Raw genomic sequence first — 17455 nt, forward strand, 5'->3', positions numbered from 1 at the left:
ACGTGGAATGTGCGAGGCATTTGCTCTCGCCATAAGCAACATGCCATGTGGACTGTCTTGCATGAGAACCAGTGGGATGTATTGTGTGCAGTTGAGCACAAAAATCACGGTGAAGCAGGAAAAGTTGTGGATTGTCATGGATTCCGTTTGTTTTATGCAGGGACACATGCTACGCACTATTCGGGCGTGCTGATGATTGTCCATGAGAAATACCAGCCTGTTCTTGTTAAAAATGATGTGCGGGGCCGCTTTCTGGTAATCGAAGTCTTATTTGAAGGAGAGATTTTATGGTTGTTGGGCCTCTATGCTCCGAATGATCCCGCATCCCGACGGGATCTTTGGTCGACTTTGCAAGGCTTGATGTCACTTGGCCGAAGGGGTTTTTTGATGGGAGATTTCAATATGTGTGTTGACTCTTCTCAGTCCACTTCAGGGCATTCGGTAATGGATGCGCCGGAAAACCGGGTGTGGAATTCATTTTCTTTGCGCGTACTTAAGCAAGATCTTTGGTCGTGGCTTCACCCTTCTTTTTCAGGGTTTACTTTTCATTCAACACAATATGCAACTACTTGGTCGCGGTTGGACCGAATGTATATCATGTAGGGGGATGATTTTCTTCCCGAGATGCTGGAAATGAAGGTCTTGCAGCAATATGCATTGTCGGATCATTTCCCCCTCCAACTCGAGATGCGTGCACAACCTATTGCACCTTTTATGCAGTTGCTGGATAGGCTCCCTTTACGTTTCAACTCCTTTTATTTGAAGCATCCAATTTTTCAGGGCTATATGCAGCAATTGATTGAGAGGTTCTTGGTGGACTTCGCCTCTGAGGGCTTGGCTTCCTTTGCACGGCTGCTCTCTAATGTGCAGCGGGTTGCTCGGCAGTATGGGATCCATCATGCCTCTCTTTGTCGGCGACGTCGACTTGCAGCAGAGGACTTACTGGCTTTGGTCCGTTCGTTGCTCGTGGATACCCCAGATGATGATTTTCTGCTGTCACTGGAGATGCGTTTGGCCAATCTTATTCAAGTGTTTCAGTTGAAATCTTATCAGCAGGCCAAGCTGCATAACTTGACTCACACATTGCAAGACAGTGCCTGTCAGTCTCATAAGTTCTTTCGCGCCTTGCATGCTTCTCCTGCTCGCGAAAATATGACTAGACTCTAGTATTCGGAAGGTTGCATGGTCACTGACCCGCAGACCATTGTTAATATGTGCAGAAATTATTTTATGGAACTTCTTGGTTCTTCTCCCTCACCTTCTAGCCAGATTACGCATGCCCGCTCGGTCTTCTATCATCTGGTCCGCCAGCAGGTTCCACTTGATATGCAAGCCACTTTGGAGGCGGATATTTGCGAGGAGGAGGTTATGGATGTTTTGTTACACCTGCCTAAGGATAAAAGTCCTGGTTGGGATGGGCTCACTAATGAATTCTTTGAGAACTCGGCCACGCAGCTAGTGAAACCATTGGCGGTTATGTTTTAGCAGGTTTGGGAAACAGAGGTCATGCCTTCCTCATGGAAACAAGGCCTTATCAAACTGATTCCAAAGGTCCCTTCGCCGTCAATGCTGCAACACTGGAGACCAATTTCTTTGATGGGCTCGATGTATAAAATCTTCTCCAAAGTGCTGGCGAATCGGCTTCACAAGTACCTTCCAGCTATTGTGCATCCTCTCCAATATGGTTTCATTAAGGGCCGCAACATTCTGCATAATATTTTAAATGTGCAAATGGCTATTGACTATGTGCGGCATTCCAGTCATGAAGTGGTATTGATTCAATTGGATTTGGAAAAGGCTTTTGACTATGTGGACTAGTCTTTCATTGCAGATCTCATGTCTGCTATGGGTTTTGGTATTCGGATGTCCCGATTGATCTACACCATTAGTGTTGCAGCTTCTTCAAGAGTTATGCTCAATGGTGGGGTTACAGAGCCATTTGTCCTTGCACGCTCGGTCAGGCATGGTTGCCCTTTGGGTCCTCTTTTCTTTGCCCTGGCAACTCACCCGATCCTTTCAATGTTATCCTCAATGGCGGCTTTTGCGCAGCTAGCAGGATTGTCTCTTCCTTTGGGGCAGCACTTTATTAGCCAATCTTTGGCTGATGACACCTTTATAATTTTGCGGGCGGACAGGGACAATATTCGAAAGGCATTAGATGTTTGGACACTCTTTGGTCAGGCCTCTGGTCTTCGCATCAATGCCTCTAAATCAGCCATACTCAGTTGCACGGAGCTTGATTTACAGTCATTAGGCTGGTAGGGCCAGACGGTTTCTCGTGGCTCCATTGTAAGGCATCTTGGATACCCATTGGGGGTGGAAGTACGGCCCAAGGAACTACTGGAGTGGATTTCACAAAAACTGGCGGCGAAGTTTATGTATTGGAAGTCGCAAGCGTGGCCATTCCATGTCCGCCTCAAAGTGGCTCAGACAATTATGCTGCCAATGCTAACGTATTTCTTGCCATTGCTGCCGTGGACGCCTACTACTTTGAAGGCTCTCACTCATCCCATTCGTTTCATGCTATGGAAGAAGGATTCACTGCAGGCAGGAATTTTGTGGATTTCGTGGTCACATACATGTACCCCTAAACGCATGGGTGGTGGAGCTATTTTGGATATAGAAACTCATATGCTGGCTCTTCGTTGGTCTCTTTTTCGTGCCATGTGTGTGGATCATCACCCGTGGACCATTATAGCCCATTATTTTCTTGAGGACAGTGGGCTACGCCATGGTAATACACGACTTCGGGCCTCCTGGTGGCATGTCCTTAATGCTGACTCTCGATTCTCCAGTCCCTCTTCCCCTCTGTTACTGCACTTGGTCAGCTCTTGGAAAGTGGTGCTCCAAAAGGCCCGTTGGCATCCAGTGGGGGACCGCTTGCAGACTAACTCCTTTCAGCTGGAATTGTTGGCAGTATCGAGATTACTTTCATGGGAAGACAAACATCAGCTCTGACCGAGATTTAACCGCATGGCCCGTTTAGGTGTGACTTCGATTGCGGATGCTACCCTTGCCACTCGCAATGTCCTCACATCGTTTCGGACTGCTAGGAGACTTTTCAGGATCCCGCGCGGATATCGTGGTTTATGGGAACAGCTTTTGTCGGAGCTTCAGGATCGGTAACCCTTTCCTGCCCTGGCTGTGGATCGTCCTTGGCAGGACTGGGACCTTGCAGGCCAGTTCAGTTTGGAAAAGGCCTCTACTAATCAGGTGTATCATCTTCTCATTCAAGATCACCAATGGCTGGGTGTGAAAGCTAATACTGTTTGGGGACTGCGGAAATCGCAGGCATGGTGGAAGGCAACGGTCATGGAGGGCTGGCTGAATAGAGCACCTTTCAAATGCAAGGTCTTTCTTTGGCGGGTAATGATTGGTGGTCTTCCTCTTGCCTCAGCCCTTTCCAAGCGTAGAATCTCGAATGGCAACTGTTTCTTTTGTACCACTACTGCGGAATTGGCCCCACATCGATTTCTTTCTTGCCCGCTCGCCAAGAATATCTGGTCACTCTTGTCGCAAATCTGGCGCGCAGTGGTGGGGTCCTCGCTCACTCCTTTCGATTGGGTTTTTGTGCGCCCAAAGTACCCCACACCGCCACAGTTACATATGAAGATCTTGTTTCACTTTTTCAGATACTGGGGATGCTGGCACATTTGGACCATGCGCAATGCTTTTCTCTTTGATTCGGCCTCTAATGTACCGAGACACATTGCCAGGCTTAAAGGGCTCTTGCATTGGCAGATAGATCTCATCCGGCACTCGGACTTGCTCCCTCAGGAGGATTTGCTTCCCTGGCATATGGCAATTGCCTCTAGGTCGTTGCCATGATTGGTGTAACCTTTTTCGTGGATTAGTACGGGGATTTCCCACACGTTGGCCTAGGCCCCTTGTGTCTCTTGTAATCATGTAATCATGTAATCTTGTGCCTTTTTTTTGTAATTAATACAATTACCTTTTACGAAAAAAAAAGAGAGAGAGAGAAGAGATGGCGGAGGTGGAGATGGCTGTTGTTCGCGTCCGGCTCTTGCGCCGCCAGCGGAAACCCTAATTCGCTTCGTTCGTCGTTTCCTACCACCGAACGTCAAAGAGAGAGAGGCAGCCCCGTCACCATCGCCTAGTGCCCCGTCGTCACCGCCTGGTCGTCGTCGCCTGCAGCCGCCTTCTGGCCGTTGCCCACAGGCCTGTCGCCTACCTCTGAAGCCCTGTCGGCTGCGGCTGAGTCCCCCGCCCTTCTGTCTGCAAGCCCATCGATTGCGTCCCCCGCCCTTCTGTCTGCAGGCCCATTGACTGCGTCCCCTGCCCTGCTGTCACCCGCCTGCACTGCAGGCTCTGCGCCTACTTTTCGCCCGTTCGCCCTGTGCCTTAGGGTTTATGCTGACGCCTGGCCCCTGCCCTGTGCCCCCGACTGTCCCGCTCTGCCATCGGCTGCCAGCCCTGAGTTCCGCCCTCTTGCCCCTGCACTGTTAGGGTTGTGCCTTGCCACACGTGTTATTGGGACAGGCCACGACTCAGGTCGACAGATAAAGCTCAGGTTTCATCGGTTGTGCTTGCAGAATACGCCACTGGATAGCGCCTGTGTATAGAAAAGAGAGAGAGAGAGAGAGAGAGAGAGAGAGAGAGAGAGAGAGAGAGAGAGAGAGAGAGAGAGAGAGAGAGAGAGAGAGAGAGAGAGAGAGAGAGAGAGAGAGGCTTGCGTGTATCTGCCTCCCGTGAGCTCTTCAATCGGCCTCTAACCGGCATACGTATTGATACAAGATGACATTTTTATAGACCAAACGGTGGCAGCTCTTGGTCCGGATTCTGATACCGAGGAACCAGAGGATATGGTTCCGTGCATAGAGGAGATGCCCCCTGATCCTGACTTCCAGCCTGCGGGCAAACGTACCAAGCATACCTCGGCCGAGACAATGGATCATCAGGATCGTTCCTATGCTCAGGTTGCTTCGGATTCTGTGCACTCTCAGGATGTTGACTGGGAGCATTTGCTGGAGTTTGCCAACCCTCTGCTTGGCGATTATGTTCAACATAATCAGGAAGTCTTTTCTGACTCTGCAACGGAAGATGTTCTGGAAGCCACTGTGGACCCAAAACATGTCTTGCGCTCCTTTTCACTGTTTTATGAACGTGCTGTGATACCCTTCTTCACTAGTCGGATTCCACTGCTTTCCTGTATTCGCCAGTGGTTGCATAGTCTGCTACAAGGAGAATGTGTTGAAGAGATTTTTGTTGGGTCCCGCGGTTTTTTTGAGGTGCTGTTGAAATCTCAGATGCACCATGCTGCTCTTCTGTCTAAACTGCCATTGTTCGTTGATCGTCATTTGGTCCATGTTGTGCCATGGCGCCCAATGGCAGATTTTCAGCGCCTGCTGCAACGTGAATGCCCTGTGTGGATTGAAGTGGAAAACTGTTCGACTGTTTATTGGCCACTGTTAAAGGACGCCATGGCCGTTGTGGGCACTGTTCTGGTCCCCCCAAGCCTAAGGGCCATGAATCGCAACCGTCTGTGTATGTTATGGGACACTGCTAGGAAAAGGCCTGCGTGGTTATGTATCAATTTCTCTGGCACGCATCCTTTACATTTTTGTTTGAAATGGGGCAACTTTGCAGGACATTGCTTTTCGTGTGGAAAATTGGGGCATTTTATGGCTGAATGCCCAGAGAAGCACCACACTTTAGATGCCGAGCATGTTGCGCTGCCCATGGAAGATATGGTGTGTGATGCTCCGTCGCAGGATGCTACCCAGCCACCTAAAGTTTTGGATAAAGGGAAACAACAGGTCTCGGGTTTGGATTCCCGTGGCAATGACTGGGTAGATGTACGCATGAAAAAAGGCAACAGGCTTGTTGCTGGCATGGTGGATACTGTGTCTACTGCCTCACCAGATTCCATGCGTACGTATATACGTAGGAAAGAAATGTTGTCTTCAGAGCACTCTGCTCTTTTTCTCTGCTCCCCGTCAACAGCCACCTAGGAGAGTGTATTCGGATGGTCCAAAGGGTCCACCCGCTAAGCTGGCTTTTGATACTAGAGGTAACGTCATTACCCCATGGGATCGTCGTTATCCCTGTTCCATCCCCAAAACAGCGGATATGCCATCTATCTCCAAATCTGGTCGTCAAAACTCTTTTGCCGTGTTAGCGGATTTTTTGGATGAGGGAGTCTTGGACATTCTCGCACAAAAGGTCAAATCGAGGCAAGCTGTGCCTCGTACCTGATTTTCTTTTGAATACACATGAAGATCGCCATGTGGAATGTGCGAGGAATTTGTTCTCGCCACAAGCAATATGCCATGTGGACTGTATTGCATGAGAATCAGTGGGATGTCTTGTGTGCTATTGAGCACAAGAGTCACGGTAAAGCAGGAAAAGTTGTGGATTGCCATGGCTTTCGTTTGTTCTATGCAAGGGGACATGCCAGGTAATATTCTGGGGTGCTTATGGTTATACATGACAAATATCAGCCAGTTCTTATTAAGAATTATGTACATGGCCGCTTTGTGGTGATTGAAGTTTTATTCGAAGGAGAGATCTTATGGTTACTTGGCCTCTATGCTCCGAATGATCCTTTATCTCGTCGGGAGCTTTGGCATACTTTGCAGACTTCCTTGTCCCTTGGCAGACGGGGTTTTTTGATGGGGGATTTCAATATGTGTGTTGATTCTTCACAGTCCATATCAGAGCATTTGGTAATGGATGCGCCAGAAAGTCGTATATGGCAGGAGTTGGCTCTTGCCGTTCTTAAGCAAGATCTCTGGTCTTGGCTGCACCCTTCTTCTACAGGGTTTACCTTCCATTCTGCCCAGTATGCAACAACATGGTCGCGGTTAGACCGCATATACATCATGCAGAATGATGATTTCCTTCTTGAGATACTGGAAATGAAAGTGTTGCAACAATATGCCTTGTCGGACCATTTCCCTCTCTAGCTTGAGCTCCTTGCACAACCCATTGCACCTTTCAAGCAATTTCTGGATAGACTCCCTTTGCATTTCAACTCGTCTTATTGAAGCATGCAATCTTTCAGGGCTATATGCAGCAATTGATTGATCGATTCTTGTTGGATTTCTCATCTCAGGGCACTACTTCGTTTGAAAGATTGCTCTCTAATGTGCAGCGGGTTGCTCGGCAGTATGGGATTCATCATGCCTCTCTCGGCGGCATCGACAGCAGCGGAGGACCTGCTAGCTTTGGCTCATTCTTTGCTGGTGGACACTCTAGATGATGTATTTCTGCTGTCACTGGCAATGCGTCTGGCTGATCTTAGTAAAGAGTTTCAGTTGAAATCTTATCAGCAGGTCAAATTGCAACATCTGACGGAGACTTTGCAAGATAGTGCTTGTCAGACTCATAAGTTCTTTCGAGCTCTCCATGCCTCTCCTGCTCGCGAGAATATGACTAGGCTCCAGGATGTAGACGGTCAAATGGTCCTTGATCCGCAGACTATTGTGAATATGTGTAGGAATTATTTCCTCGACCTTCTTGGTTCCACTTCTCCTCCTTCAAGCCAAATTGCTCATGCTCGTTCAGTTTTTTATGATCTGGTCCGCAATCAGGTTCCTCACGACATGCAATCTACTCTTGAGGCAGATATTTGTGAGGCGGAGGTTATGGATGTTCTGTTACACTTGCCAAGGATAAAAGTCCTGGTTGGGATAGTCTCACCAATGAGTTCTTTGAGATTTTTGCCACCCAGCTCGCGAAACCATTGACAGCTTTGTTTCAGCAGGTGTGGGAAACGAGGATCATGTCGTCCTCATGGAAAGGTCTTATTAAACTGCTTCCAAAAGTTCCTTCGCCGTCCATGTTGAAACAGTGGCACCCAATTTCTTTGATGGGTTCTATGTATAAAATCTTTTCCAAAGTAATGGCGAACCGGCTCCATAAGCATCTTCCTGCCATTGTGCATCCTCTCCAATATGGTTTCATTAAGGGCAGAAACATTTTGCACAATGTATTAAATGCGCAATTGGCAATTGATTATGCAAGGAATTCTAATCAGGAGGTCGTACTGGTTCAATTGGACCTGGAAAAGGCTTTTGATTATCTGGACTGGTCTTTCATTGCAGAACTTATGTCTACTATGGGCTTTGGTGCTCGGATGTCTCGTCTGATCTACACTATCAGTGATGCAGCGTCTTCGCGAGTCATGCTGAATGGAGGCGTTACCAAGCCAATTGTCCTTGCCCGCTCTGTCAGACAAGGGTGCCCTTTGAGTCCTCTCTTCTTTGCCCTTGCGACTCATCCAGTTCTTTCGATGTTATCTCACATGACAGCTTCTTCTCAGTTGGCTGGATTGTCGCTTTCCTCTGGACAACACTTCATTAGTCAATCCTTGGCTGATGACAGCTTTATGATTCTACGTGCGGACAAGGATAACCTTCGCAAAGCATTAGATGTTTGGGCTCTCTTTGGTCAGGCTTCCGGAAGAAGCATCAACGCTTTGAAATCAGGCATTCTTAGCTGCAGGGAGTCGGATTTGCAGTCATTGGACTGGCAGGGAGTGGTTCTTCCCCGTGGCTCCATTGTCAGGCATCTTGGGTACCCTTTGGGTGTTGATGTTCCCCCAAAGCAGCTACTGCAGTGGATTTCACAGAAATTGGCGGCTAAGTTTCTATATTGGAAGTTTCTGGCCTGGCCCTTCCATGTTCGCCTCAAAGTAGCCCAGACAATTATGTTGCCAATGCTCACATATTTCTTGCCATTGCTGCCCTGGACTACTACTACACTGAATGCTCTTACTTAGTCTATTCGTTTCATGTTATGGAAGAAGCATTCCTTGCATGCAAGCATTTATTGGATTTCTTGGTCGCATACGTGCACCCCCAAATGCATGGGTGGAGGGGCTATTTTAGATGCCCAAACTCATATGCTGGCACTCCGTTGGTCTCTTTTTCACGCCATGTGCTCGGATCATCGTCCATGGGTCGTTATAGCCCGTTATTTTCTTGAGGATCACGGGCTTCTGCATGGTAATACTCAAATCCGGAGTTCTTGGTGGCATGTTCTTAATGCCGATTCTCGGTTCTCCAGTTCTTATTCATTTCTGCTTGCCCATTTGGTGTGTTCCTGGAGATTGGTCCTCCGTAGGGCTCAGTGGCATCCAGCGGAGGATCGCTTAGCTGCTAATTCTTTTCAATTGGAATTGTTGGCAGTCTCGCGGTTAATTTCGTAGGAAGGTAAACATGAGCTTCGACCAAAATTCAACTGCATGGCACGTTTGGGCTTAACTTTGGTAGCAGATGCCACCCTTGCCAGTTGCAATGTGTTGATATCGTTTCAGGATCCCTCGTGGATACAGGTATTTATGGGAACAACTTTTGATGGTGCTCCAGAGCAGACAACCCTTTCCTACCCTTGCTATGGATCGTCCGTGGCAGGACTGGGACTTTGCAGGCCGGCTGAATTTTGAAAAGGCTTTAGCTAACCAGATGTATCATCTTCTGATTAAAGATCATCAATGGCTGGTTACTAAAGCTAATACTCTATGGGGATTGCATAAATCCTGGTCATGGTGGAGGGTAACTGTGATGGAGGGCTGGTTGAACAAGACACCCTTCAAATATAAGGTCTTTCTTTGGAGGGTGATGATCGGTGGTCTTCCGCTTGCTTCAGCCCTTTCCAAGCGTCAAATCTCCAACGGCAACTGTTTCTTTTGCACCACCACTGTGGAATCCGCCCATCATCGTTTTATTTCTTGCCCCCTCACTTAGAAAATTTGGTCATTCTTGTCAGCTGTTTGGCGAGGGGTGGTTGATTTCTCGCTACGCCCGTTTGATTGGGTTTTTGCGTGGCCCAAATATCCCACACCGACACAGCCACATATGAAGATCTTGTTTCACTTTCTTCGATATTGGGGCTGTTGGCATAACTGGACCATTTGGAATGCTTATCTTTTTGATTCCGCCTATAATGTTCAGTGGCATATTGTGCGGCTTAAAGGTCTCTTGAATTAGCAGATAGATCTTCTCCGGCACTCTGGTATGCTCCCTTGGGAGGACTTACGTCCCTGGCATATGGCAATTTCCTCTGTGTCTTTGCCATGACTTTGTAACTCTTTGGTTGTCTGGTTCTTGTAGAGAGTCAGTGTGTACACACGATGGGGTAGAGCCATCGTGTATCTTGTAATCTTGCAAACTTGTACCTTTTTCGTAATTAATACAATTACCTTTTACGAAAAGAAGAAGAAGAAGAAGAAGAGAGAGAGAGTAACTCTTTGGTTGTCTGGTTCTTGTAGAGAGTCAGTGTGTACACACGATGGGGTAGAGCCATCGTGTATCTTGTAATCTTGCAAACTTGTACCTTTTTTTGTAATTAATACAATTACCTTTTACGAAAAGAAGAAGAAGAAGAAGGAGAGAGAGAGAGAGAGAGAGAGAGAGAGAGAGAGAGAGAGAGAGAGAGAGAGAGAGAGAGAGCTCCAGTATTTTTTTCGTAATTAATATAATTACCTTTTACGAAAAAAAAGAGAGAGAGAGAGAGAGAGAGAGAGAGGTCGTGAGCGGGAAAAAACTGTCGGGCGATGGCGCATCTTGGTCGTGACCTGCCGCCGCCCCTCTTTCGCCATCCGTCGCTCGCCACTAGTCTGCGCTGAGGGCGGGGATCCCTGTCGTCGCCTTTCAGCCCCGTGGGCCTTCGTCTTCATCTGTCCCAGTCCGGAGCGCCACCGTCTGTCCCTTGTCGCGCCGCCTGTCCCGTCCTGTTCTCTGCCCAATCACGCTACCACGTCCCCAATCGCCCTGCTGCCTTCGTCTATGTTGCTGTTCGTGGCTCCGCCTGCCTGCGCGTGTCCTTTTCTGCGGAGGCGTCTAGCTGCTGTGAAACCCTATGCCCGTCAGTTGTCTGAGAGACAGCATCTCGGCCAGAGTGCCCACTGATCTGTACAAAGAGAGAGAGAGAGAGAGAGAGAGACGCTAGTCAGCCACCGTGGTGGTCGCCCCAGACTTTTCACGCCCGCAACCTGTTCGTGTGACGTCCTGAGGGTCGTCCTCTGCCGTGTGCGAAACTAGCTTACAGGGGTGCAGATTTCTAACTCAGTCGACAGTGATCTGCACTGTGCGTCAGTCCTCTTTCGAGATCAGCTCGTCATACAAGATGGCTGGTTTGGATCTGGATTTCATAGACCAAACGGTGGCAGTACTTGGCCCGGATTTTGATGCTGAGGAACCGGAGGATATGGTTCCGTGCACTGAAGAGATGCCTCCGGGTCCTGACATCCAGCCTGCGGGTAAACGTACCAAGCATACCTCGGAAGAGATAGGTGTTATTCAGGATCGTTTCTATGCGCAGGTTGCTTCGGATTCTGTGGACTCTCAGGAGGTGGACTGGGAGCATCTGCTGGAATTTGCCAACACTCTGCTTGGCGAATATATTCAACATAATCAGGAAGCCTTTTCTGACTCTGCACCCGACGATGTTCTGGAAGCTACCGTCGACCCCAAAACTGTCCTACGCTCCTTTTCGGTGTTTTATGATCGCGCTGTGATACTCTTCTTCACTGGTCGAATCTCCCTGCTTTCCCGTATTCGCCAATGGCTGCAGAGTCTGCTACAAGGGGAATGTGTCGAAGAGATTTTTGTTGGGTCCCGAGGTTTTTTTGAGGTCCTCTTGAAGACTGAGACGCACCGTGCTGCTCTCCTGTCTAAACTGCCTTTGTTTTTTGATCGTCGGTTGGTTCATGTGGTTCCATGGCGCCCGATGGCAGATTTTCAGCGCCTCCTGCAACGTGAATGCCCTGTGTGGGTAGAAGTGGAAAATTGTCCGGCTGTTTATTGGCCGCTATTGAAGGATGCTATGGCCGTTGTGGACACGGTTCTGGTCCCTCCCAGTCTCAGGGCTGTGAATCGCAACTGCTTGTGCATGTTATGGGATACTGCAAGGAAAAGGCCTGCTTGGTTACGCCTCAATTTCTCTGGCATGCACCCGTTACACTTTCGTTTGAAATGGGGTAATTTTGCAGGCCATTGCTTTTCCTGTGGACAGTTGGGCCACTTTATGGCCGAATGCCCGGAGTAGCAACACATTTCAGATGCGGGCCATGTTGCTCCGCCCATGGAAGATATGGTGTGTGATGCTCCGTCGCTGGATACTATCCTGCCGCCCCAAGTCCTGGCCAAAGGTAAACAACAGGTTTCGGGTCTGGATTCCTGTGCCACTGATTGGGTTAAGTACGTGCAACAAAAGGCAACAAGATTGTTGTTGGCATGGAGAGTACTGTGCCTACTACCTCACAAGATTCCATGCGTACATATATGCGCAGAAGGAAATGTTGTCTTCCGAGCGCTCTGCTCCCGCTATGGCTTCCTCAGACCCCCGTCCTCAGCCCACCAAGAAAATGTATTCGGATCGTCTAAAGGGTCCACGTGCAAAGCTGGCTTTTGATACCAGAGGCAACGTCATTAACCCATGGGACCGTCGTTATCCACGTTCCAACCCCAAGCAAGCAGATATGCCGTCTACTTCCAAATCTGGTCCTCAGAACTCTTTTGCAGTGTTGGCGGATTTCTTGGATGAGGGAGTCCTGGACATTCTCGCCGACAAAGTCAAATCGAGGCAAGCTGTGCCTCGTACCTGATTGTGTTTTGCATACACATGAAAATAGCCACGTGGAATGTGCGAGGCATTTGTTCTCGACACAAGCAACATGCCATGTGGACTGCATTGTATGAGAATCAGTGGGATGTCGTGTGCGTTGTTGAGCACAAGAGTCACGGTGACGCCGGAAAAGTTGTGGATTGCCATGGCTTTCGTTTGTTCTATGCAGGAACACAGGCCAGGCATTATTCGGGTGTGCTCATGATTGTACATGCCATGGTTACTTGGCCTCTATGCTCCGAATGATTCGTTCTCTCGCCAGGAGCTTTGGCAGACTTTGCAGACTTCCTTGTCACTTGGCAGACGCGGCTTCTTCATGGGGGATTTCAATATGTGTGTTGATTCTTCCCAGTCCACATCGGAGCACTCGGTAATGGATGCGCCGGAAAGTCGTATGTGGCATGAGTTGGCTCTTGCTGTTCTTAAGCAAGATCTCTGGTCCTGGCTACACCCGTCTTCTACGGGATTTACTTTCCATTCGGCCCAGTATGCAACAACATGGTCGTGGTTGGACCGTATATATATCATGCAGAATGATGATTTTCTGCCTGAGATGCTTGAAATAAAAGTATTGCAGCAATATGCCTTGTCGGACCATTTCCCTCTGCAGTTCGAGTTGCTTGCACAACCCATTGCACCTTTCAAGCAATTTCTGGAGAGACTCCCTTTGCGTTTCAACTCGTCCTACTTGAAGCATGCAATTTTTCAGGGCTATATGCAGCAATGGTACAAGCCGGGCCAGCCTCCCAACCAGCCCACTAGATGTGGGGCCGCTCGCTGATCTGTCTCCTCTTGGCAGCCTGGGGGCTTTGGATTAGGGCCTTACGGAGGCGCTGCCACACACGGAGTAAGCTGCGTAGAAAAGGTGATCTGGGGGGATTGATCTGGGCTGACGTGAAGATCCACCTTACGGACGGCCTCCATTCACTGCTAAGCCTCGGTCTACAGTCTTGAAGATTGTCCTGCAATAAGACCTTCCAAGTTTGCCCGCCTGGTGTGAGGCCGCAGACAACTAGTTTGCCCAAGAGGGCCATACTCTGATACTCTAGGTCTATGATCCCAAGCCCTCCCTCTGACCGATGCTGTCTAATGGTTGTCCACACCACCTTGGCCCTGGAATCCCTAGAGCCATCTGACCTTGACCAAAGGAGGATCTGGTTAACCACCAGGGCTCAGCCGGCTAGTGAGAGGCAAGCCATGCTCCAGTAGGTCAGTTTTCTCCGAATAGAATCAAGGACAGGAAGAAATTGCTAGGCAGAAGTGATGTCGAGTCCCACCTGGAACTCTAGGTACTGGATGGTCTGCCCTCTGCTCACCCATCTAAATCCTAGGTGAATGCCCCACTCTGTGCTAGAGTCCGGGTCTGTGAGGAAACCAACTGACTTTCGCCAGTGACTTTCGCCAGTTGATTTTTACTCCCGCTGCAGAACAGAACACGTCAAGAGCCAGCCTCACTCTCTCTAGCATCAACTCATCGTCCTCTATGTAGAATGTTGTATCATCTGCATACTCTGAGTCTAACAACTCAGTCTCCTCTCTCACTGGAAGTCAAAGGCTGCATAATCCGCTCACATGTGACCTGAGGAAGTGAGACATCGCTTTGGCAAAGAGTAGAAACAGGTATGGGGCCAGGGGACAGCCCTGTCGAATCGATCTCTCCAGCCAAAACCCCTCACCTTGCCTTCCGCCTATGAGGACCCTGTTGGTGGCCGATCTGTAAAGGACGGAGACCCCTCGAATCCAAACCTGGGGGAAAACCAACCTTACCATGGTGCCCTCTAGGAAATCCCAGTCCACCCTATCATGAGCTTTCTTGAAATCCAAGAGTAGTACGGCCAGTCTCTGCCCACTCTCCTGAGCCCACTCTGTCGCCTCAAAGAAGGTAAATACATTGTCTAGGATGCTCCTATCTTGGACAAAGCCTATCTGTGTGTCATGGATGATGTTTGGGAGCATGGGGCGTAGTCGCCTACCAATCATCTTTGCCAATGCCTTATAGGCCACTGACAATAAGGTGATCGGTCTCCACTAAGAAAGCTCCAACCGGTCTCCCCCTTTGGGGAGAAGACTGATAAGGCGTGCCGAAAGACTCCTTGGCATCTGTCGTCCTGAAGTGAAAATCACCTAGAAGGCCATCAGTATAGGGGTTCCTTCACCACTTCCCAGTAGGTAGTGAAGAAGGCCTCAGAGAGGCCATCCTCTCCCGGGCATTTGTGCCCATCCTGTGTATGGAAAGTCTCATGTAGTTCCTTCTTTGTGAAGGGGGCCAGAAGGGAGCGTGCCATCTCCTCTATGACGAGGGACGGGATGTGATCCCAGACTTGCTATCTACATCTCTGTTCTCTAGCTGAGGCTGTCTCTTGCTGGAAAAGGCGCATGTAATAGTCGGTGGCAATCTCCATCACCTCGTCGAGGCTAGAATGAGTCCTCCCATACTGATCGCGAAGAGGTTGCGGATCTTCTGTCCCGCGGTGCATGGCTAGTGCACCTGGAAGAACTCCCTGCACATCGTGTCCCCCTTCTGTACCTAGAAGGTTGCTGAGGTGCGGAAAGAGAACTTTGAGTGCCTATCCTCTAGGCCAACAATGGCTGCTTGCGCACGCACCTCGTATGCATGGAGGGTGGGATCCCCTGGTGCCTCCTGTAATAATCTTTGCGTGGCTGCAAGGTCCCGCCGGAGTGCTCTCTCCTCCTCCCAGCTTTGCTGCCTGGCCTCTATGGTTGCCTCTTGGCAGATTCTACTCGACTCGGCTAGGACCTTTGCAATTTCCTGCTATCCGGTTCCTCCTGCCCCACTCTCTGGTCCAAATCTGCTCTATCTGTCTCGTCACCTTCTCCCTCCTATAGATTGAGTCAGGGATCCAACAAGATTGTGTGTCTAGGGCGGATGCTGGGGGATCAAGTGTTAGGAGAACCGGGCAATGATCGGACAACATGGTGTCTGTCAACTACTCAATCTGGCCTCTACAAGAGCCTTCCCACTCTCCCACATAAAACCTGTCCTACCGCTCTAGCAGGACTCCACCTAGCCACCTATATCCCCAAGAGAAGTCCAATGACCTCTCCCTCTTGTGGAAGGCCGGGTTCCTCCAGGCTTTGCATGCTCCTATTGGGAGCAAAAATACCTCCCATGCCTCCTGCTCCTCCCTAGCCATGCCCTGGCAGTTTCTACCTCTGCCCTCTACTGGTCCTTCAAAGCCTCCAAGTTGTTGAAGTCTCCTCCAACGATCCAAGAGTCCACCTCTGGGAGTCCATCCGCGATCTCCACCCAGAACCTGCTACGTGCCCTAACCTCCGTAGGGGCATAGACATTGAGGACTCCAAGGCACAAGTCCCCAATATCCAATCTAATCCATAGAACCCTCCCTGCCACTATCGTCCCCCCGTGGTCTCGTACACAGGCGATGAGACTCGGGCCAATAGAAGTGCATATGCCTCCACTCCTGCCGTGGACACCTACGGCGTGCTCCCAGTAAGTGTGCGAGCTGCCCCAGAGTACCTTCCCTACCTGTTGGGCCTGGATGGGGGTGAGCTTGTGAATTTTGTAGAAGTAAGATGTCGATCCGTCCGGCAAGGGTAGCCTGCAGCTCCTATCGAATAATCAACTTCTTGGAGCCATGTGCCCCACTGTAATGGAGACTATTAACATTCCAAGATGCAAGGTGTAAGCTCATGGGGAAACCTGTGACTGACCAAACCGGCATCTGTTCGGTGTGGAGGCTGCTGATGAGGAGGAAAAACTATGAGGCATGCAAGTACGCTTTGCCGCCGGTCTGGACGGCGAACTCCAGTCCCCCATGGTGGCCCTCGGCCGGACCATAGGGGTATTAGATGCTCCAGGTGGTACTATCAATGCATCTATTAGCCATGTTGAGAGTTGTGACTCTGTACACTGGTAGAAATGGGCCGCTTGTGCCAGGGGCCACTCAATCACATCCCTCGGAGCTCTCCACTGTGGAGGGGCTTGAAAGATAATGCTCAAGTGTGGGACCTCGGCACCAGCCCACCAGTTAATATCCATCATGCAACTAGGCCACTGCTGTGCAAACAGTGCTAGTCTTTCTCCCATCCACTGGGAGATGTGGTCCGCTACCTGACTCTTTAACTCCTCTATCTGTGTAGTCATCCAATCCCCTGAGTGAGAGGACTGAAGAAAAAAGGCGTAGTTTGGTGGTGCTAGTAGATGGACCTTGCCCCTCCTTGACTTACGAACCACAAAGATCCCCACCTCTAAAAATAGTGAAAACTCTTGGCGCTCTGCAACTCTCAGGTAGGACCATGGGCCACTGCGGAAGAACTCCAGTGGCAACAACTGTGCCTATCTCAAAAAAGTGTGACGGGCAGTAGGGGCAGATGAGCTGGTGGTTGTGTGGGAGGGGCAAGACTGCTCGTGCGAGGAGATGTAGGCGTATGTGGCTCATCATCTCCTATGGGACGAGGGGGGACCACCTGAAACGGGTGCGGATCAGGGGGGGTGCTCGATAGGGGAGGTGGTGGGGGGGAAGAGGATCGAGGGATGGACGGAGGTGCCTGGCGGGTGTGGGGGGGGTGGTGGCCCTGGAAAGGGGGGGCTGTGGGCCAAGGCCAATGGGCATGGGATGTGGGGGGTGGGTGTGGGGGCTATGGGATCTCAGGTGAGGTAGATTGTGGTGTGGGTGGTGGATGTGGGGGGGTTGTGGTCTTGCCGGGTGGGGCGAGCAGGGGGGGCTGTGGAGTGCTCTGCCGAGGGGGGGTTGCTCGCCCACCTACTCCCTGCTATTGAGACTGGGTCTCAGAAGCTGACTACGCCCCCCTTGTCATCTCCCTCTCTGTCGTCTTTGGACCTGTGTGAAGCCGTCAACGTCCACCTATGAGCCTGTTAGTG

General features: G+C 50.0%; 1 protein-coding gene across 4 annotated transcripts in view; it reads right to left on the reverse strand.

Moving 5' to 3' along the window:
* The window catches only part of LOC148041691 (uncharacterized), a 231643-nt gene that overhangs the window by 66919 nt on the left and 147269 nt on the right, over positions 1 to 17455 (reverse strand). The window lies entirely within an intron of this gene.

This window comes from Lygodium microphyllum, chromosome 1, assembly GCF_053477565.2.
Source record: "Lygodium microphyllum isolate KBCC chromosome 1, Lygodium_microphyllum_v1.1.10, whole genome shotgun sequence".
Classification (NCBI taxonomy): domain Eukaryota; kingdom Viridiplantae; phylum Streptophyta; class Polypodiopsida; order Schizaeales; family Lygodiaceae; genus Lygodium; species Lygodium microphyllum.